A 23,761-nucleotide genomic window follows, 5' to 3' on the forward strand; every position below is an offset into this window, starting at 1 on the left:
AGGCAAACGACAGGTCAAGGCAGGAAGGGGTCGGTAATCCAGAGTAGGGGCAAAGGCACCAGACGGCAGGCAGGCTCAGGGTCAGGCAGAGTGGTCAGGCAGGCAGGCTCAGAGTCAGGACAGGACAGGCAATGGTCAAAACTAGGAGGGCGAGAAAAGAGAGACTGTGGAAAAGCAGGAGCTGAGAAACAAAACGTTGGTTGACTTGACAAACAAGACGAACTGGCAACAGACAAACAGATAGTGTATGTGAGCGGTCTACTTTCTTGGGGATCTGAATATTGACTGGTTTTCATCAAGTTGTCCACTTAAAAGGAAGCTTCTCATTGTAACCACTGCCTGTAATCTGTTTCAGGTTATTAAGAAGGTCTTACAGTCAGTTTCTTAACAGGTGCATGTTTATAAATAATTGGAAGAAGCAATTTCATAAATTCATCAAGTGCAATGTCTGGATGCTCATTATTAATCACATCAATCACATTTTTGACATCATCCACGTAAGAGTCACAGCAAAATCTTTTGTATGATCTCTTATACACTATTTTAGCTTTATACACAATTTTAGGCCCAGGTTTTGGAACTTTGTCTTTCCTGGATATAGCCACTATATTGTGATCACTGCATCCAATAGGTATGGATACAGCTTTAGATCAAAGTTATACAGTATTAGTAAAAATGTGATCAATACATGTGGATGATCTTGTTCTTGTTGTGTTTGTAAACACCCTGGTAGGTTGATTAACTTCTCTGCGCTACGGATCCCTTTTACGGGATCATTTCCCTAAACAACCGCTGAATTGCAGGGCGCAAAATATTACTAAAAATATTTATAATCATGCAATCACAAGTGAAATATACCAAAACACAGCTTAGCTTGTTGTTAATCCTGTCACGAATCCCGCTTCCTGAGTCTGTTTTTGCCTGTGTTCTGTCCTGGAGTGTTTTTTCCGGTGTCCTGGAACGCACCCTGTCTGGTTGCCGGGCGACGTAGCTGGTTGGGAGATCTCTGATTTACCGCACCTGTTTCCAATCCGCTATCTGCACACCTGGTCCTGATCATCACCCCTCCACTTCATAAGCACTGACCTGACATCCATTCCCTGCGGGATCGTTAGCCATGAACAGTATGTCGTGCCAGCGTATCAGCCTCCATTTTGATAGAGTTTGTTTTGTTGTTTTGTACGTCTTGCTTGCCTTGAACTTACCTCCGTTCTCTCTGTCTACAGTCATTCCCCCGGAACACTCATTCCATCCCTACCTGGTCGTCGGTGACTTCAGTTACTTCTTTGGATCTGCCTATTCAATCCCATCAACTCACCTCCGCTGCCCGCTCCGCTACCTGGATCTTTCTATCTCTACACTTAAACTTGTAAATAAATACTCACCTTCGTCTTACTCTCCTTGTCCTGGTCTGCTTCTGGGTTCTACGTTAGAAAACCGTGACAAATCCACCTATCGTGTCAGATTTTGAAAATATGCTTTACAGCTTAACTTCTTCTGGCTGCAAGCCCGAAGCCGGGCACAATATGACAACAGCCACTTCAAGTGCAGGGCGCGAAATTCAAAATATCTTTTTTAGAAATATTTAACTTTCACACATTAACAAGTCCAATACAGCATTTGAAAGATAAACATCTTGTGAATCCAGCCAACATGTCCGATTTTTAAAATGTTTTACAGCGAAAACACCACGTATATTTATGTTAGCTCACCACCAAATACAAAAAAGGACAGACATTTTTCACAGCACAGGTAGCATGCACAAAACCAACCTAACTAACCAAGAAACAACTTCATCAGATGACAGTCTTATAACATGTTATTCAATAAATCTATGTTTTGTTCGGAAAATGTGCATATTTGAGGTATAAATCAGTTTTACATTGCAGCTACCATCACAGCTACCGTCAGAAATGGCACCGAAGCAGCCAGAGTAATTACAGACACCAACGTCAAATACCTAAATACTCATCATAAAACATTTCTGAAAAATACATGGTGTACAGCAAATGAAAGACAGGCATCTTGTGATTCCAGCCAATATTTCCGATTTCTTAAGTGTTTTACAGCGAAAACACAATATAGCATTATATTAGCTTACCACAATAGCCAGAAACACAAGCCATTCCCCAGCAGCAAAAGTTAGCGATCGTAACAAACCAGCAAAAGATATATAATTTTTGACTAACCTTGATAAGCTTCATCAGATGACAGTCCTATAACATCAGGTTATACATACACTTATGTTTTGTTCGAAAATGTGCATATTTAGAGCTGAAATCAGTGGTTATACATTGTGCTAACGTAGCATCTTTTTCCCACAACGTCCGGATATTTTTCTGGCACTCACATATTCTGACCAAATAACTATTCATAAACATAACTAAAAAATACATGTTGTATAGGAAATGATAGATACACTAGTTCTTAATGCAATCGCCGTGTTAGAATTCTAAAAATAACTTCATTACGATATGCAGTTTACGTTATGGCGAGAGCGTGCCCAAAACCTGGCCGCAAACTACTAGTACAACATGTTCGACAGATATATGAAATAACATCATAAAATGGGTCCTACTTTTGATGATCTTTCATCAGAATGTTGTACAAGGGGTCCTTTGTCGGGAACAATCGTTGTTTGGATTTAGAATGTCCTCTTCTCCAGTCAATTAGCACGGAAAGCTAGCAAAGTGGCGCTAAGCTCTCCTTCGTGAACAAACGCAGACAACGCAACACGCCTAACGTGCCAAAAAAATTTCAATAATCTAATAAAACTATATTGAAAAAACATACTTTACGATGATATTGTCACATGTATCAAATAAAATCAAAGCCGGAGATATTAGTCGTCTATAACGACAGCTGTACAGAAGGCAAAACCAGGTCCCTTCACGCGCTCTCCAGAAAACAGGAAACTGGTGACACGTTATACAAAGAGCATTTATTCGACCCCAGATCAAGTTATACACTCAATTTCTTCTCTCACTGCCTGTCGACATCTAGTGGAAGACGTATGAAGTGCATGTATACTGATATATATCAAGGACATTTATAGGCAGGCCCTAGAACAGAGCATCGATTTCAGATTTTCCACTTCCTGTCAGGAAGTTTGCTGCAAAATGAGTTCTGTTTTACTCACAGATATAATTCAAACGGTTTTAGAAACTAGAGAGTGTTTTCTATCCAATAGTAATAATAATATGCATATTGTACGAGCAATGCTCTGTTCTAGGGCCTGCCTATAAATGTCCTTGATATTTATTAGTATAGATGCACTTCATACGTCTTCCACTAGATGTCGACAGGCAGTGAGAGAAGAAATGGAGTGTATAACTTGATCTGGGGTCAGGTTAACTTCCAAGACCAATGAGTGTTTTTTGATCATGACTATGCGGCTGAGATACTTAAAGAGAAAGGTATTCGCTTCCTAACACCATTCCCGGCAAAAATGCGGGTATTTCTGGATAATGGCACGGTTACATATGAGCATGCAGACGAGGCGGCTGAGGACCTGAAGTCGAGGGGCATCCCAGTGGAGTATACTGCAAGGAGAAAGACTCGAGCAGGCCCTCCCATAGATCGTTGTCGGCGAGCAGAGTCACGGAAAAATAAGAAAATCACCTCGTTGAGATGACGTTCACATCCGAGAGAGACTCAGGCATTTCCAACAAGGAGATGGAAGACACTAATCAGATTTAACAGACTTAATAGTTACTGCGAGCTGTTAGGACATATTGATTGGGTTGTTATGGTTGACATTGCAATAGGTAAAATGTCTCCCATATTTTCGCCCAATGCTGAGCAAGAGTGAGTAGCCAAAAGTATGTGTTCTTTATGGACACATTATGTATGGTCACGTTAATAACATATCTATTAGCTAATGATTAATAACACATTGACAACGGGGTGACAGAAGGGCATATCAAGGGTAGGATTCATGATATGCACGCATGACCTATATAGTTTTCACTTGTAATTAACCGATGTGTATATGCGACGAAATAGGCACCCTTGTTTGCGACTGCATTACGCATTTTCATATCTGAGTGAGGGGCCCCTCCAGCGGACAGGCTCATCCCCTCAAACTCCAGAAGCAAGAGACAGTCCTCTGACATGGGAGTCCAAATAGCAAAGTATTTTACCACTTTTTTAACGTTCTTGTTTCTTCGTTCATTTTTAGGCTCATGTTAAGCAGGCAGTTATTGTCACGTTCCTGACCTTATTTCCTTTGTTTTAGTCTTTGTTTAGTTGGTCAGGACGTGAGCTGGGTGGGTATATTCCATGTTATGTGTTTTCATTGGTTTAGGGTTGTCTAACTAGCCTGATATGGTTCTCAATCAGAGGCAGGTGTTTTACGTTGTCTCTGATTGGGAACCATATTAAGGTAGGCTGTTCTCACTGTTTGTTTGTGGGTGATTGTTCCTGTTCGTTGCGTTCTTTGTTTTCTAGATTCACATGTTCAGGACTGTAGCGTCGTTGGTTTCGTTTTGTTTATTGTTTTTGTTCGTGTTGAATAAGTGTTCGAATAAATATGGATACATACCACGCTGCAATTTGGTCCTCCTCTCCTTCAACCAACGACGAGAGTTGTTACAGTTATGGTGCACAGGTTTTTTTATTTATATCGACGCATCATCGGGAATTTAAGGTCATAAGTCTCAATGTAAACAGACAAGAAGTAAGGTAATAGCAAAGACGAAACAGGAGAGAGTTGACATACTATTCTGGCAGGAAACTCCCTTATCCACTCCTGAACACGAGAAAGTCAAGAAAATGGGATATAGGAATACCTTTTTTTCTTCTTACAAAATGGGTAGAAGGGGCGTTGCAATCTTGATCCCAAATTCAGTTAATTTTTCCACCAGAGCTGTTGCCAGAGAATTTAACGTTAATTTCTGAACCATAAGCCGCCTACAATGTCGTTTTAGAGAATTTGTAAGTACGTCCAACTGGTCTCACAACCACAGACCACGTGTAACCACGCCAGCCCAGGACGTACACATCCAGATTCTTTACATGAGGGATCGTCAGAGAGGGGGGGGGGGGGGGGGGGGGGTAGTATTTCTGTAAGTATTAAAGCCCTTTTGTGGGGAAAAAATCATTCTGATTGGTTCCCGTGGGTTTATTTATTTAAATTGACTGATTTCCTTATACGAACTGTAACTAAGCAAAATGTTTGAAATTGTTGCATGTTGCGTTCATCATTTTGTTCAGTATAGATTCAATGATTGTAAAGATGGGGAGCGGGTTGTCCGTAACAAAGACATGCTCCAAAAAGCAAGTCCTGCAGGCTCTAGTTTTGTCTTATCTTGATTATTGTCCAGCCGTGTGGTCGAGTGCTGCAAGGAAAGGCCTAGTAAAGCTGCAGCTGGCCCAAAACAGAGCGGCACGTCTTGCTCTTCATTGTAATTAGAAGGCTGATATAAATACTATGCATGCCAGTCTCTCTTGGCTAAGAGTTGAGGAAAGACTGACTGCATCACTTCTTCTTTTTATAAGAAACATTAGTGTTGAAAATTCTAAATTGTTTGCGTAGTCAACTTACACCAGTGGAGCCTCCCCAGAGGAGGAAGAGGAGGATCATGCTTCTCAGTGAATTTCATAAAAATAAAAATAGTGAAACATTAAAAGTTATCCTTTTTAGATAAAACTATACTTATATATTCACATCACCAAATAATTTATTAAAACACACTGTTTTGCAATGAAGATCTACAGTAGCCTCAGCAGCACTCTGTAGGTGCGCACCATGGTGTAGCCAGAGGACAGCTAGCTTTTGTCCTCCTCTGGATACATTGACTTCAATACAAAACCTAGCAGGCTCATGGTTCTCACCTCCTTCCATATACTTATACAGTAATTATGACAACTTCCGGAGGACGTCCTCCAACCTATCAGAGCTCTTGCAGCATGAACTGACATGTTGTCCACCCAATCAAAGGGTCAGATAACAAATCTAGTACTGAAAGTATAAGCTACAGCTAGCTTGCACTGTAGTGCATAAAATGTGGTAGTTGAATGTGGTAGTGGAAAGCATGGCCAGCCGTGGAAAAATGCTTATTGAAATTCTCAATTATCGTGGTTTTATCGGTGGTGACAGTGTTTCCTAGCCTCAGTGCAGTGGCAGCTGGGAGGAGGTGCTCTTATTCTCCATGTCCCAGAACTTTTTTGAGTTTGTGCTGCAGGATGCAAGTTTCTGTTTGAAAAAGCAAGCCTTTGCTTTCCTAACTGCCTGTGTATATTGGTTCCTAACTTCCCTGAAAAGTTGCATATCGCCGGGGCTATTCGATGCTAATGCAGTACGCCACATTATGTTTTTGTGCTGGTCAAGGGCAGTCAGGTCTGGAGTGAACCAAGGGCTATATCCTGGTTCTAATTTTTTTGAATGGGCATGCTTATTTAAGATGGTGAGGAAAGCACTTTTATAGAATAACCAGGCATCCTCTACTGACGGAATGAGGTCAATATCCTTCCAGGATACCCGGGCCAGGTCGATTAGAAAGGCCTGCTCGCTGAAGTGTTTTAGGTCGTTTGACCGCAGACCCATTATGGACGCAGGCAATGAGGCAGTGATCACTGAGATCCTGGTTGAAGACAGCAGAGGTGTATTTGGAGGGCAAGTTGGTCAGGATGATATCTATGAGGGTGCCCGTGTTTACGGATTTGGGATTGTACCTAGTAGGTTCATTGATAAATTGTGTGAGATTGAGGCTATCTAGCTTAGATTGAAGGACGACCGGGGTGTTAAGCCCAGTTTAGGTCACCTAACAGTACGAGGCCTGAAGATAGATGGGGGGAAATCAATTCACATATGGTGTCCAGGGCACAGCTGGGGGCAGAAGGTGGTCTTTAACAAGCGGCAACGGTGAGAGACTTGTTTCTGGAAAGGTGGATTTTTAGAAGTAGAAGCTTGAATTGTTTGGGCACAGACCTGGATAGTATGACAGAACTCTGCAGGCTATCTCTGCAGTAGATTGCAACTTCGCCCCCTTCGGCAGTTCTATCTTGTCAGAAAATGTTATCGTTAGGGATGGAAATTTCTGCATTTTTGGTGGCCTTCCTAAGCCAGGATTCAGACACGGCTAGGACATCCGGGTTGGCAGAGTGTGCTAAATCAGTGAATAAAACAAACTTAGGGAGGAGGCTTCTAATGTTAACATGCATGAAACCAAGGCTTTTATGGTTACAGAAGTCAACAAATGAGAGCGCCTGGGGAATGGGAGTGGAGATAGGCGCTGCAGGGCCTGGATTAACCTCTACATCACCAGTGGAACAGAGGAGGAGTAGGATAAGGGTACGGCTAAAGGCTATAAGAACTGGTCGTCTAGTGCGTTCGGAACAGAGAGTAAAAGGAGCAGGTTTCTGTGCGTGGAAAAATAGATTCAAGGCATAATGTACCGACAAGGGTATGGTAGAATGTGAATACAGTGGAGGTAAACCTAGGGTTTGAGTGACGATGAGAGAGGTTTTGTCTCTAGAGACATCATTTAAACCAGATGAGGTCACTGCATGTGTGGGAGGTAGAACAAAAGGGCTAGCTAAGGCATATTGAGCAGGGCTGGAGGCTCTACAGTGAAATAAGACAATAATCACTAACCAAAACAGCAACGTTGACTATGACATGACAACAATGTAGACTGTCTGTAGCGGCCAGCAGTCATGATATGAAGGTTTGGCTTGGAAATGTTTTTTCGCCTGGTCACAGAGAGCTGATGTGTTCTGCACTGAAGTCCACAAGTGAAGGGAAAAGGTGAGAGGAGGAGAGCGCATAGATAGATGCAGGAAGGAATTATAAATACAACAAGCTGTTTGCATGTGTCTCGTATGAAAGTGAACTGTGTTTGCATGTGATCAGGTGTGTATTCATTGCATCGATTCTGCTGAAAAACACAACGGGAATAAACATACCTACATTTGTCCAATAGAAACTCTTGTTTGCAACTGTTGGACTAATGATTATACCCTAGATCAGCTAGATTCAGACAAGAGTGTGCAATGTGGTATTGAATGTGTCACTGTCTGTCATCTTGATTACTCAAAATTCTCTCGACCTGTGCACCTACTTTTGTAAACTTTCCTTCATAGGCTAGGTTGTAGCAACCTCATGATGGGTACAGGGAAAATTTGAGTATCATGTAGTAGCCTAAACCGATGTTACATTGAGCTAGGTGAATGGAATATGAGTGACAGTCATCCAATATGCTGTAATAGAAATAAGGCCATGTTCATAAAAATAAATGTGCATCCTCCCTCATCTTCAACGGCACCGACCGCCACTGACTTACACACAGCTCTGACACACACTTACCCCACCAGAAATGCCACCAGGGGTCTTTTCACAGTCCCCAAATGCAGAAAGAAATCAAGAAAGTGTACAGTATTATATACTGTAGCGCCATTATTGCATGGAACTCCCTTCCATCTCATATTGCTCAAATGAACAGCAAACCTGGTTTAAAAAAACGGATAAAGCAACACCTCAAAGCACAATGACTCTCCCCTATTTGACCTAGATAGTTTGTGTGTATTTACTGATATGTAGGCTATTTGTGCCTGTCCTTGAGCTGTTCTTGTCTATTCATGTATTATGTCATGTTTTATGTTTTGTGTGGACCCCAGGAAGAGTAGCTGCTGCTTTCGCAAAATATTGTCAGTGTATTCTGGCACCTGTAGATCTTAAATCTAGCAATTATTCTAGTAATCTGAAGCTCAAGTCAAGGTTACAGAAATTGATGTAATCAGACACAATTAAATACTGTAAATTATATGGATGAACTCACTCTTTCCAGTGTGAGTGTGGCACGGCACTGTGACACAGAGCAGTGACACACTCAGAGCAGTGCCATTGTCACAGTGGGGCCTGTGAGGGAGGAGCTCAGTGTCTTGTGTTCTCAGTCTAATAGAGGGGTTGCGTGCCACCAGGACCAAGGTGCCAATTAATACCATTACGCATGGGGGGATTCTTGTCTTCTCTTCTACATGGTGCTGGGGACGTTTCCACTTGTAACCAGGCCTAAGATTAGCAACATTGTATTTGCATTTAAATCACTACAGTCCACAGCTGGCCGATAACAGGCGTTAGCCTTGATAGGCAATCCATTTACCCTCCCACTCACATTCACAGCACTAATCAGGTCTTTTTTAATCTACTGCTATAGTGCGGTAGGCAAATCTGCACTTCCTGTGTTTACCTTGTGTTAAGCTTCCAAAAACACACAACCCACTGGGTACAAACCGGTTGAATCAACGTTGTTTCAATGTAATTTGCAACATATTGTGACGTGGAATCTACAGTATGTGGAAAATACACTATATATACAGAATTATGTGGACACCCCCAAATTAGTGGATTTGGCTATTTCAGCCACATCCATGCTGACAGGTGTATAAAATCGAGCACACAGCCATGCAATCTCCATAGACAAACACTGCAGTAAAATGGCCTAAGGTGCTACCTTTCCAACAAGTCATTTCATAAAATTTTTACCCAGCTAGAGCTGTCGCGGTCAACTGGAAGTTCTGTTATTGTGAAGTGGAAACGTCTCGGAGCAACAACGACTCAGCCGCAAAGTGATAGGTCACACACGCTTACAGAACGGGAGTGCTGAAGCGCGCAGCGCGTAAAAATCGTCAGCACAAGAACCGTTTGTCAGGAGCTTCTTGAAATGGGTTTCCATGGCTGAGCAGCCGCACACAAGCCTAAGATCCCCATGCGCAATGCCAAGCATTGGCTGGAGTGGTGTAAAGCTCGCCGTCATTGGATTCTGGTGCAGTGGAAACCCGTTCTCTGGAGTGATGAATGACGCTTCACCATCTGACAGTTAGGTCGAGGAGGAAGAATGGAGTGGGGCTGTTTTTCATGGTTCGGGGAAGGCCCTTTCCTGTTTCAGCATGACAATGCCCCTGTGCACAAAGCGAGGTTCATACAGAAATGGTTTGTGTGGAAGAACTTGACTGGCTTGCACAGAGCCCTGACCTCAACCCCATCGAACACCTTTGGGATGAATTGGAACGCCGACTGCGAGCCAGGCCTAATTGCCCAACATCAGCGGCCAACCTCACTAGTGCTCTTGTGGCTGAATGGAAGTACCCGCAGCAATGTTCCAACATCTAGTGGAAAGCCTTCCCAGGAGTGGAGACTGTTATTGCAGCAAAGGGGGACCAACTCCATATTAATGCCCATGATTTTGGAATGAGATGTTCGACGAGCAGGTGTCCACATACTTTTGTCCACATACTTTTCATGTTGTGCACATTGAATTTGCAAGAAGTCCTTAATTGTTGTTTTCAGGGGGAAATTGCAACCACATAATTGTGTCATCATGGTAACCAATATTCATCATAGACAAACCTTGTATAAAATATGTTGAATTTGTACCTTTAAAACAATGTCAGATCTTCAACATTGTATCCACTATCAGAAGAAAATAGGCTATGCAGCACCTATCATCTATCTACATGTCACGATCGTCATAAGAAGCGGACCAAGGCGCAGCGTGAGAGAAATACATATTTTATTTTCAGAAGACGAAACACGAAAACGAACACTTTTACAAAACAAAACAACAAACGACCGTGAAGCTACAAACGTTAGTGCATACACAAGCTACAAACGTTAAACATAGACAATTTCCCACAAAACCCAATGCCTATGGCTGCCTTAAATATGGCTCTCAATCAGAGACAATGAACCACAGTTGCCTCTAATTGAGAACCAATCTAGGCAGCCATAGACATACAAAACCCCTAGACAAGACAAAAACACATACATTCCCCATGTCACACCCTGACCTAACTAAAATAATAAAGAAAACAAAGAATACTAAGGCCAGGGCGTGACAGTACCCCCCCCAAAGGTGCGGACTCCGGCCGCAAAACCTAACACAGAAGGGGAGGGTCCGGGGTGGGCCTTCCTATGGCGGCGGCTCGGGTGCGGGACGTGACCCCCACTCCACCATTGTCAATACCAGCTTTGGTGTCTCAGGTAGATCCTGGCTGGCGGTAGGCTCTGGCTGCTCATGGCTGGCTGGCGATTCTGGCTGCTCATGGCTGGCTGGCGACTCTGGCTGCTCATGGCTGGCTGGCGACTCTGGCTGCTCATGGCTGGTTTGCGACTCTGGCTGCTCATGGCTGGCTGGCGACTCTGGCTGCTCATGGCTGGCTGGCGACTCTGGCTGCTCATGGCTGGCTGGCGACTCTGGCTGCTCATGGCTGGCTGGCGACTCTGGCTGCTCATGGCTGGCTGGCGACTCTGGCTGCTCATGGCTGGCTGGCGACTCTGGCTGCTCATGGCTGGCGGCTCTGGCAGATCCTGGCTGATTGGCGGCTCTGGCAGATCCTGGCTGATTGGCGGCTCTGGCAGATCCTGGCTGATTGGCGGCTCTGGCAGATCCTGGCTGATTGGCGGCTCTGGCAGATCCTGGCTGACTGGCGGCTCTGGCAGATCCTGGCTGACTGGCGGCTCTGGAAGATCCTGGCTGGTTGGCGGCTCTGGCGGATCCTGGCTGACTGGCGGCTCTAGAGGCTCCTGACTGACGAACGGCTCTGACGGCTCTGGACAGACGGGCGGCTCTAATGGCTCGGGACAGACGGATGGCTCTAATGGCGCTGGGCAGACGGATGGCTCTAATGGCGCTGGGCAGACGGATGGCTCAGATGGCGCTGGGCAGACGGATGGCTCAGATGGCGCTGGGCAGACGGATGGCTCAGATGGCGCTGGGCAGACGGATGGCTCAGATGGCGCTGGGCAGACGGATGGCTCAGATGGCGCTGGGCAGACGGATGGCTCAGACGGCGCTGGGCAGGCAGGCAGCTCAGACGGCGCTGGGCAGACGAGCAGTGCAGGCGGCGTTGGGCAGACGGCCGACTCTGACCTGCTGAGGCGCACAGTAGGCCTGGTGCGTGGTACCGGAACTGGTGGTACCGGGCTGAGGGCACGCACCTCAGGGCGAGTGCGGGGAGAAGGAACAGTGCGTACAGGGCTCCGGAGACGCACAGGAGGCTTGGTGCGTGGTACCGGAACTGGAGGTACCGGGCTGGGGACACGCACCTGAAGGCTAGTGCGGGGAGAAGGAACAGGGCATACTGGACCCTGGAGACGCACATTAGGCCTAGTGCGTGGTGCCCGGAACTGGTGATACCGGGCTGGGGACACGCATCTCAGGGCTAGTGCGGGGAGCAGCAACAGGACGCACAGGACTCTGGAGACGCACAGGAGGCTTGGTGCGTGGTGTAGGCACTGGTGGTAATAGGCTGGAGACACGCACCACAGGGCTAGTGCGTGGAGGAGGAACAGGGCTCTGGAGACGCACAGGAAGCCTGGTGCGTGGTGTAGGCACTGGTGGTACTGGGCTGGGGCGGGGAGGTGGCGCCGGAAATACCGGACCGTGCAGGGTACTGGCTCCCTTGAGCACTGAGCCTGCCCAACCTTACCTGGTTGTATGCTCCCCGTAGCCCGACCAGTGCGGGGAGGTGGAATAACCCGCACTGGGCTGTGTAGGCGAACCGGGGACACCATGCGTAAGGCTGGTGCCATGTATGCCGGCCCGAGGAGACGCTCTGGAGACCAGACGCGTTGAGCCGGCTTCATGGCACCTGGCTCAATGCCCAATCTAGCCCTGCCAGTGCGGGGAGGTGGAATAACCCGCACCGGGCTATGCACACGTACAGGAGACACCGTGCGCTCTACCGCATAACACGGTGTCTGCCCGTACTTTCGCGCTCCACGGTAAGCTCGGGGAGTTGGCGCAGGTCTCCTACCTGACTTCGCCACACTCCCTTGTAGCCCCCCCCCAAGAAATCTTTTGGGCTGACTCACAGGCTTCCTACCGCGTCGTCGTGCTGCCTCCATTTGCCGGTATCCCTCCTCGCACTGTTCCAGAGAATCCCAGGCGGGCTCCGGCATTCGCCCTGGGTCGATCGCCCACCTGTCGATCTCCTCCCACGTAGTATAGTCCAGATCCTGCATCCATTGCCATAAATCCTGTGTATGTTCCTGCTGCCGCTTGACACGCTGCTTGGTCCCGTTCTGGTGGGTAATTCTGTCACGATCGTCATAAAAAGCGGACCAAGGCGCAGCGTGAGAGAAATACATCTTCTTTTATTTTCAGAAGACGAAACACGAAAACGAACACTTTTACAAAACAACAAACGACCGTGAAGCTACAAACGTTAGTGCATACACAAGCTACAAACGTTAAACATAGACAATTTCCCACAAAACCTAATGCCTATGGCTGCCTTAAATATGGCTCTCAATCAGAGACAATGAACCACAGCTGCCTCTAATTGAGAACCAATCTAGGCAGCCATAGACATACAAAACCCCTAGACAAGACAAAAACACATACATTCCCCATGTCACACCCTGACCTAACTAAAATAATAAAGAAAACAAAGAATACTAAGGCCAGGGCGTGACACTACAGCTATTAATTTGGTCTCCCATGCAGGATTTAAACCAAAACCAGCGCTGCTTAGCTTTGATATGTGTCAATGACTATAACCAATGTGCTATTGTCAGAACTATTATTGAGAGATCTCTTAATAGATTCGCTGTTGCTATCGAATTCATCCCAAAGGATAGGTTTAACATAGCAAATGAAATGTAACCATACTCTCTCTATAAGTCATATATCACCCATAATACTATTTAGGCCTATATAGCATTTGCGAAGTTATCAACAGCTATTGTTTCATTTCAACTAAAAATAGACAATACATATAAGCCTAAGGTTTCAGTCTTTGGTTGATGTCAAATGTAATCTTAAAGATAATAATGAATATGTTGGATTCACATCTCCATTTCAACCAAAAATCGAAGTTAAAGAATAAGACTAAATCAAATCAAACTTTATTTAACGTGCATTTAAAGTTAGATTCTTTCTTTAACTTAGATTTTTGTAGTAACTAAAAAAGTGTTAATCAAAATATTTTATATTTGAGATTCTTCAAATAGCAACCCTTTGCCTTGATGACAGCTTTGCACACTCTTGGAATTCTCTCAACCAGCTTCATGAAGCAGTCACCTGGAATGTATTTAAATTAACAGGTGTGCCTACATTTGAGCCAATCAGTTGTGTTGTGACAAGGTATGGGGGGGGGGGGGGGGTTACAGAACATAGCCCTATTTGGTACAAGACCAAGTCCATATTATGGCAAGAACAGCTCAAATAAGCAAAGAGAAACGACAGTCCATCATTACTTTAAGACATGAAGGTCAGTCAACACGGTTAAAGTCAAGAACTTTGAAAGTTTCTTCAAGTGCAGTTGCAAAAACCACCAAGCGCTATGATGAAACTGGCTCTCATGAGGACCACCACAGGAATGGAAAACCCAGAGTTACCTCTGCTGCAGAGGATAAGTTCATTAGAGTTACCAGCCTCAGAAATTGCAGCCCAAATAAATGCTTCACAGAGTTCAAGTAACAGAAACATCTCAACATCAACTGTTCAGAGGAGACTGTGTGAATCAGGTCTTCATGGTCGAATTGCTGCAAAGAAGTCACTACTACAGGACATCAATAATAAGAAGAGACGTGCTTGGGCCAAGAAGCATGAGCCATGGCCATTAGACCGGTGTAAATCTGTCCTTTGGTCTGATGAGTCCAAATTTGAGATTTTTGGTTCCATTCGCCGTGTCTTTGTGAGACGCAGAGTAGGTAAACGGATGATCTCAGTGTGGTTCCCACCGTGAAGCACGGGGGAGGAGGTGTGATGGTGTGGGGGTGCATTGCTGGTGACACTGTCTGTGACTTGTTTAGAATTCAAGGCACACTTAACCAGCATGGCTACCACAGCATTCTACAGCGATACGCCATGCCATCTGGTTTGGCCCGATCATTTGTTTTTCAACAGGACAATGACCCAACACACCTCCAGGCTGTGTAAGGGGTATTTTACCAAGAAGGAGAGTGATGGAGTGCTGCATCAGATGACCTGGTCTCCACAATCCTCCGACCTCAACCAAATTGATATGGTTTTGGATGAGTTGGACCGCAGTGTGAAGGAAAAGCAGCCAACAAGTGCTCAGCATATGTGGGAACTCCTTGGAAAAGCATTCCAGGTGAAACTGTTTGACAGAATGCCAAGACTGTGCAAAGCTGTCATCAAGGCAAAGGGTGGCTATTTGAAGAATCTCATATACAAAATATATTTTGATTTGTTTAACACTTTGTTGGTTACTACATGATTCCATATGTGTTATTTCATAGTTTTGATGTCTTCACTATTATTCTATAATGTAGAAAATATAAAAAATAAAGAGAAACCCTTGAATGAGTAGGTGTTCTAAAACTTTTGACCAGTAGTGTATATCTCCTTCACATGTCGATATTTGGTTGCATTGACAACCAAACACAATTCAATATCACTTTTGCGATACAGTAAATAGCCTAAAGTTAAGGCTATCTTACAAACTAATGTAACAGTTTTTAGTCAACCTTAAAATGTGTATCTCATCCATGGCCACATGGAGGTTACTGCAACTTCTTATGTAATCATAGAAAGCGTACATGTTCAAGATAGCGTGCAAAGGTTGCAGGTCTGTGGAGATCTTCACAATATAAATATCTGTGCAGTATCTCGAACAGCCTTGATCACTTGCACTATGCACTTTTAATGTAATCTCAACTACAATCCAGGTCATTTAGTTATGCAATTAGATGAAACACAGTGATAACACAGTGATAAGTTGTTGTATAAATACAAAATATCTCACATTGTATTCTCATTTGAACTTTGTTGTGCTTTTAAATGGTTGAAAGTGCAGTGATAACATTTTGGGAAGTCAATACACTTCTGGCTGTCTTGTTGAGTGGGTGAATCAAGGTTGAAATCCCATTGATCAACATCTCAACCAAAAATTACCCACATTTCCACGTTGAAATGACGTGGTATGCCCAGTGGGAAGACATTTGAGTACAGTTGGAGATATCTCTCACATATGCATGTAAACACAAGTGAACACACAAAATCCCTTTCTCTTTCACTTAACTTCTTTGGGACAGGGGGGCAGTATTGAGTAGCTTGGATAAAAAGGTGCCCAGAGTAAACTGCCTGCTACTCAGTCCTAAAAGCTAGAATATGCATATAATACATAGATTTGGATAGAAAACACTCTGACGTTTCTAAAACTGTTTGAATGATGTCTGTGAGTATAACAGAACTCATATGGCAGGCAAAAACCTGAGAAAAAATCCAACCAGGAGGTGGGAAATCTGAGGTTTGTAGTTTTTCAACTCTTTGCCTATCCAAGATACAGTGGAAATCGGGTCATATTGCACTTCCTAAGGCTTCCACTAGATGTCAACAGTCTTTAGAACCTTGTTTGATGCTTCTACTGTGAAGGAGGGCGGAATGAGGGCTGAATGAGTCAGAGGTCTGGCAGAGTGCCACGAGCTGGTCACGCAATTCTACAGACAAAGGAATTCTCCGGTTGGAACATTATTGAAGATTTATGATAAAAACATCCTAAAGATTGATTCTATACTTAGTTTGACATGTTTCTACGAACTGTAATTTGACTTTTCGTCTGAACTTTCGCCTGGACCTGCCCGCGCGTCGTCAGTTTGGATTGCTTACTAACGCGAGGACAAAAAGGAGGTATTTGGACATAAATGATGGACTTTATCGAACAAATCAAACATTTATTATGGAACTGGGATGCCTGGGAGTGCATTCTGATGAAGATCATCAAAGGTAAGTGAATATTTATAATGCTATTTCTGACTTTGTTGACTCCACAACATGGCGGATATCTGTATGGCTTGTTTGGGCTCTGAGCGCTTTACTCAGATTATTGCATGGTGTGCTTTTTCGGTAAAGCTTTTTTGAAATCTGACACAGCGGTTTCATTAAGGAGAAGTTTATCTATAATTCCATGCATAACACTTGTATTTTCATCAACATTTATGATGAGTATTTCTGTAAATTGATGTGGCTCTCTGCAAAATCACCGGATGTTTTGGAAGCAAAACATTACTGAACGTAACACGCCAATGTAAACTGAGATTTTTGGATATAAATATGAACCTAATCTAACAAAACATACATGTATTGTGTAAAATGAAGTCCTATGAGTGTCATCTGATGAAGATCATCAAAGGTTAGTGATTAATTTTATCTCTATTTCTATTTTTTGTGACTCCTCTCTTTGGCTGGAAATTTTTTTCTGTGACTATGTACTGACCTAACATAATCGTTTGGTGTGCTTTCGTCGTAAAGCCTTTTTGAAATCTGACACGTTGGCTGGATTCACAACAAGTGTAGCTTTAATTTGGTGTATTGCATGTGTGATTTCATGAAAGTTAAATTTTTATAGTAATTTATTTGAATTTGGCGCTCTGCATTTTCACTGGATGTTGGCCACTGGACGCAAGCGTCCCACATATCCCAGAGAGGTTAACTTATAGTGAAATAAATGTAGGCTACAGCAGAGAATAGCAATACTGTAAAATCCTTTAAGTTGCAGAGAAATATAATGTTGCGTCCTTAGACCGTTCCTTTTCCCTCTGACCGCTGTCTGCACATCTGTTAATTAATAATGAATGGATACTGATGACTCATCCCCTATTACCACCAAATCTCATAATCTTCACTCATTTCTTAACAAGGTTGCAAACCCCTGCCGGAATTGTGAGTGTGATTGTCTGTGAGAGAAAACAACAGAGGGAGCGAAATTCATTGCATTACATTACGGTTGCCGTGGACAGAACAATAATAAAGAAAAAAACATCTCAACCTCACTTCATTATACTCAAAATGAAACCAATGAAACCTACAATCAAATTACCTCCAGACTACATCAAGTCCCCCACAGAGGGGGATGTTTACAAGGTGAGATCGGGGCATACTGTATTCATGCTGTGGACCATTTCATGTGAAATATACCGATCATGCTGTATCAGTGATAACAGACTGCCAGACCTGATGTCTTCCTTGACTGATGTCATGCTTGACTGGAAGCTGATATGTGCCCAGATTTACTATCAGTCAGAAAGCAGATGTCTTCTACCATCCAGGTCCATGAATCATTCAACTCTCTCTGTACATTCAAAGTGGAGAAAATATGACACAGATGTCAACCTGTCTAGTGGTCAGTGCTGGAAAGTGGAAAGGTTCACCAAGAGTAATAAAATGAAAAGAAACGCAAGAATGTCACATCTGGAAGCTGAGATCAGTTGACAAGACCCAGTCACTGACAGGGGAGGTAAGAAACTACTGCCAAATACAGTCATCTAACAATACATACTGTATGCCTGGTAAGCCAAGCAACTTGAGGAATTTGGCTAAATGATCTGAGAAGCAGACTGCTCCCCCTACACTACATGAATTTTATATTCAATTTACATTACTATTGTCTGACATTAAAAGTACAAGATTTTGGTCTATCAAGTATCAAGAGACTGGAATGCACTCGTCCGGCACATACAGTTGAAGTCGGAAGTTTACATACACTTAGGTTGGAGTCATTAAAACTCGTTTTTAAACCAGTCCACAAATTTCTTGTTAACAAACTATAGTTTTGGCAAGTCGGCTAGGACATCTACTTTGTGCAAGACACAAGTAATTTTTCCAAAAATTGTTTACAGACAGATTATTTCACTTATAATTCACTGTATCACAATTCCAGTGGGTCAGAAGTTTACATACACTAAGTTTACTGTGCCTTTAAACAGCTCGGAAAATTCCAGAAAATTATGTCATGGCTTTAGAAGCTTCTGATAGGCTAATTGACATAATTTGAGTCAATTGGAGGTGTACCTGTGGATGTATTTCAAGGCCTACCTTCAAACTCAGTGCCTCTTTGCTTGACATCATGGGAAAATCAAAAGAAATCAGCCAAGACCTCAGAAAAACAATTGTAGACCTCCACAAGTTTGGTTCATCCTTGGGAGCAATTTCCAAACGCCTGAAGGTACCACATTCATCTGTACAAACAATAATACGTAATTAGAAACACCATGGGACCACGCAGCCGTCATACCGCTCAGGAAGGAGACGCGTTCTGTCTCCTAGAGATGAACGTACTTTGGTGTGAAAAGTGCAAATCAATCCCAGAACAACAGCAAAGGACCTTGTGAAGATGCTGGAGGAAACCGGTACAAAAGTATCTATATCCACAGTAAAACGAGTCCAATATTGACATAACCTGAAAGGCCGCTCAGCAAGGAAGAAGCCACTGCTCCAAACCCGCCATAAAAAAGCCAGACTACGGTTTGCAACTGCACATGGGGACAAAGATGGTACTTTTTGGAGAAATGTCCTCTGTTCTGATGAAACAAAAATAGAACTGTTTGGCCATAATGACCATCGTTATGTTTGGAGGAAAAAGGGGGAGGCTTGCAAGCCGAAGAACACCATCCCAACCGTGAAGCACGGGGGTAGCAGCATCATGTTGTGAGGGTGCTTTTCTGCAGGAGGGACTGGTGCACTTCACAAAATAGATGGCATCATGTGGTAGGAAAAGCTTGGTCGCAAATGGGTCATCCAAATTGACAATGACCCCAAGCATACTTCCAAAGTTGTGGCAAAATGGCTTAAGGACAACAAAGTCAAGGTATTGGAGTGGCCATCACAAAGCCCTGACCTCAATCCCATAGAAAATTTGTGGGCAGAACTGAAAAAGCGTGTGCGAGCAAGGAGGCCTACAAACCTGACTCAGTTACACCAGCTCTGTCAGGAGGAATGGGCCAAAATTCACCCAATTTATTGTGGGAAGCTTGTGGAAGGCTACCCAGAACGTTTGACCTAAGTTCAACAATTTAAAGGCAATGCTACCAAATACTAATTGAGTGTATGTAAACTTCTGACCCACTGGGAATGTGATGAAAGAAATAAAAGCTGAAATAAATCATTCTCTCTACTATTATTCTGACATTTCACATTCTTAAAATAAAGTGGTGATCCTAACTGACCTAAGTCATGGAATTTTTACTAGGATTAAATTTCAGGAATTGTGAAAAACTGAGTTTAAATGTATTTGGCTAAGGTGTATGTAAACTTCCGACTTCAACTGTATCCCTGAAAATAATGTAATGTACAGTAAAACCTGAAAAGGAAGATGTAAGACTATCAATATACGCAGTGTGAGAAGACAAATGTCTGAGTAGAGTATTAATCGTGTATCTCAAAGGTTAGACACGACAGGTCATTTAAGGGGGAAATGAGGCCAGATGAGATGGAGTCTACAGAGAAAGTGAACCGGAGTAAACCAATCAATTTGAATTATCTGCTCCTTGCTGTGTTTTAATTAAATCTTTAATTTGGGCTGTGGTGCGGTGATTAATGCAGAAGAGAGAATAGCTATAGCCAGACCACCCCCCTCTCACCTGGCTGGGATTATCTGACAAGGCTAACATCTCCACTCACAACCATCTACACACACATCACGACACACATCACGACACAGCCAGAGAGGAGAGGAGTGGAGAAGGGGCGAGGAGGGGGTAAAGGGCAGTGTGGTTGAGGAGACATTATCAGAGCTTTAAGGACACGGCATCACAGAAATGAGCCACCTAACATCTGATCACTATAACACTGTTACTCTCGGCCCCGTGGACATGAGAAAATCATAAAAGCGTATTTCACTGATCTTCGAAGCCAGAGAGCTTATTTCAAGCCTCATCAGAAAGATCCAGAGTTTCCCGCTGAGTGATTACTCTAAATCCTGCTGTAGGCCAAACACAACACTGTTATGTTTACATTTACATTTACATTTAAGTCATTTAGCAGACGCTCTTATCCAGAGCGACTTACAAATTGGTGCATTCACCTTATGATATCCAGTGGAACAACCACTTTACAATAGTGCATCTAACTCTTTTAAGGGGGAGGGGGGGGGGTTAGAAGGATTACTTTATCCGACCTAATACCTTAAAGCCCATGACCGGTTCAAATGACCACAGAGCACCAGTCTGGCTCAGGGGATCTCTTTCCAGTGGTAAGGAGGCCTATTTTCAAAAATGGCCGCGGGAGGCTCCAGACTACATTGACTATGGCAGGGAAGTCCTCTCCCGAGAGCCGGCTGGGACCTGTGTTCTGGTGTTCTACTAACGTTGGTCTGCTGGATCTTCCAATGGGTCACAGAGGGAAGGAGGCAAGGAACATTTCATGTTAAGAGTGTGATTTTAGCCATATGTGGAGTGTGTTATAGCACAAGCCTGTCATATTAGGCAGTAGCAGATGGGCTCTGCTCACTGTTACAATACATACTTTGATTCTTTTGATTCTAGTACTGTACATACGCTCCAACATTAGAGCCAATTTACATTTTTACTGACCATAATAGAGTGCTGGTTATATGCTCTGGTTATTCTGAAAATAACTCATAGGACTTATTCATTGGACCTATAGTGTGCTACAAATTCATTCTGAGTTACAAGCCTTTTGTTAAATATGCCAAAATGAGCTCCACTGCCCCAGTCTGACACCCCTCTCTCACCACCTTATCCCTCTCTCCTCTCCTCCTTTTCCTCTCCTCCTTTCAGCAGACGGCTGGGCCTCATTCAGCACTGTGAGCCTGCACTCATTAATAAGGAAACGCAGAGAAACATGTACAATTCTGTAAGAGCCTTGCCACACTTTGTACTTTTGCACTTTGGAATGGATTAATATTTAATCTGTGAACGTATGTGTGTATTTCTATTTGATTTGGAGCAGAAGTGAACCAGCTGTCACATTCGTCGTAGTGAGGAGACCAAGGCGCAGCGTGATGTGAATACATACTTCTTTTAATAAAGAAATAACACTAAACAAACTAAACAAAAAAAAACTAAACGAACGTGAGCGCTATATACAACGAGTGCAGACATGCAACTTCACATAGACAATAACCCACAAACCAAACTGGAAAATGGCAACCGAAATAGGATCCCCAATCAGAGACAACGATAAACAGCTGCCTCTGATTGGGAACCAATTCAGGCCACCATAGACCTACATATGCCTAGATTACACACAGACACCTAGACATACAAAAACCCTCGACAATACAAAACAATCATTCCCACCCTCATCACTCCCTGACCTGACCAAAATAATACAGAAAACATAGAATACTAAGGTCAGGGCGTGACACCAGAGTTGGCCCCGCTGTTTTTAACAGGCAGTGCTGTTACGAACATAACCTGATGAGGACAGGGGGTGCTGTTTTCACTTTTGGGGTAAAACGTGCCCAATTTAAACGGCCTCGTACTCAATTCTTGCTCGTACAATATGCATATTATTATTACTATTGGATAGAAAACACTCTCTAGTTTCTAAAACCGTTTGAATTTTGTCTGTGGGTAAAACAGAACTCATTTGGCAGCACACTTTGTGACCAGGAAGTGGAAAGTCTGAAATCTATGTTCTGTTCAAGTGACTGCCTATAAATGGGCATGATACGTATGACTATACGTGCACGTCATACACCTTCACCCGGATGTCAAGAAGAAGTGAGAGGAAAAATGAGTTGATTATCTCTGTCTGACGTTGAATAAGCCCTCTTGGAACAACGTGTCCCCCATTTTCTGTTTTCTGCAAAGCGCGTGTTGGGACCTGTTATTGCCTACTGGAAAGCTGTCGTTATGGGCGAATATGATCTCCGGCTTTGATTTTATTTGATACATGTTACAATATCATCCTAAAGTATGTTTTTTCAATATAGTTTCATTAGATTATTGAAATTTATTCGGGACGTTAGGCGTGTTGCGTTGTTTGACTTTGTTGACGTTGGAGAGCTTAGCGCCGCATGGCCAGTGTGCTTGCTAATTCAAGAGGGAAAAAGAACGTTCTGAATCCAAACAAAGACGGTTCTGGACAAAGGACCCCTTGTACAACATTCTGATAGAAGATCAGCAAAAGTAGGAACCATTTTGTGATGCTATTTCATATATATCTGTCGAACTGTGTACTAGTAGCTTTGCGCTCAGGTTTTGGTTATTCCCTTACCATAACTAAGTCTTATGTCGTAATGAAGATATTTTTAGAATTCTAACACTGCGATTGCATTAAGAACTAATGGATCTATCGTTTCCTATACAACATGTATTTTTTTGTAATGTTTATGAATAGCTATTTGGTCAGAATAGGTGAGAGTCTAATAGAAATATCCGCACATTCTGGGAAAAAGATGCTACGTTAGCACGTTATGCTACGTTATGCTACGTTGTATAACCACGGATTTCAGCTCTAAATATGCACATTTTCGAACAAAACATAAGTGTATGTATAACCTGATGTTATAGGACTGTCATCTGAGGAAGGTTTATGAAGGTTAGTGAAATTTAATATCTTTTGCTGGTTTATTCGCTAACGCTAACGTGCCTATTGCTATCGCTAACGTGCCTTGATGAATGAATGCGGTAGTGTGGTAGGCTATTGTAGTAAGCTAATATAATGCTATATTGTGTTTTCGCTGTAAAACACTTAAGAAATCGGAAATATTGGCTGTATTCACAAGATCTTTGTCTTTCATTTGCTATACACCATGTATTTTTCAGAAATGTTTTATGATGAGTATTTCGGTATGTCACGTTGGTGTCTGTAATTATTCTGGCTGCTTTCGGTGCAATTTCTGATTGTAGCCGCAATGTAAACTATGATTTATACCTGAAATATGCACATTTTTCGAACAAAACATAGATTTATTGTATAACATGTTATAAGACTGTCATCTGATGAAGTTGTTTCTTTGGTTTGTTCTAGGTTAGTTTGGTTGATTTTGTGCATGCTACCTGTGCTGTGAAAAATGTCTGTGCTTTTTTCTATTTGTTGGTGAG

At 43.2% G+C, this 23,761-nt stretch overlaps 1 protein-coding gene across 1 annotated transcript in view; it reads right to left on the minus strand.

Moving 5' to 3' along the window:
• The window catches only part of LOC120054257 (voltage-dependent R-type calcium channel subunit alpha-1E-like), a 128,213-nt gene that overhangs the window by 96,946 nt on the left and 7,506 nt on the right, over nt 1-23,761 (minus strand). The window lies entirely within an intron of this gene.

The sequence above is a fragment of the Salvelinus namaycush genome, chromosome 10 (assembly GCF_016432855.1).
Source record: "Salvelinus namaycush isolate Seneca chromosome 10, SaNama_1.0, whole genome shotgun sequence".
NCBI classification, from domain to species: Eukaryota; Metazoa; Chordata; class Actinopteri; order Salmoniformes; family Salmonidae; genus Salvelinus; species Salvelinus namaycush.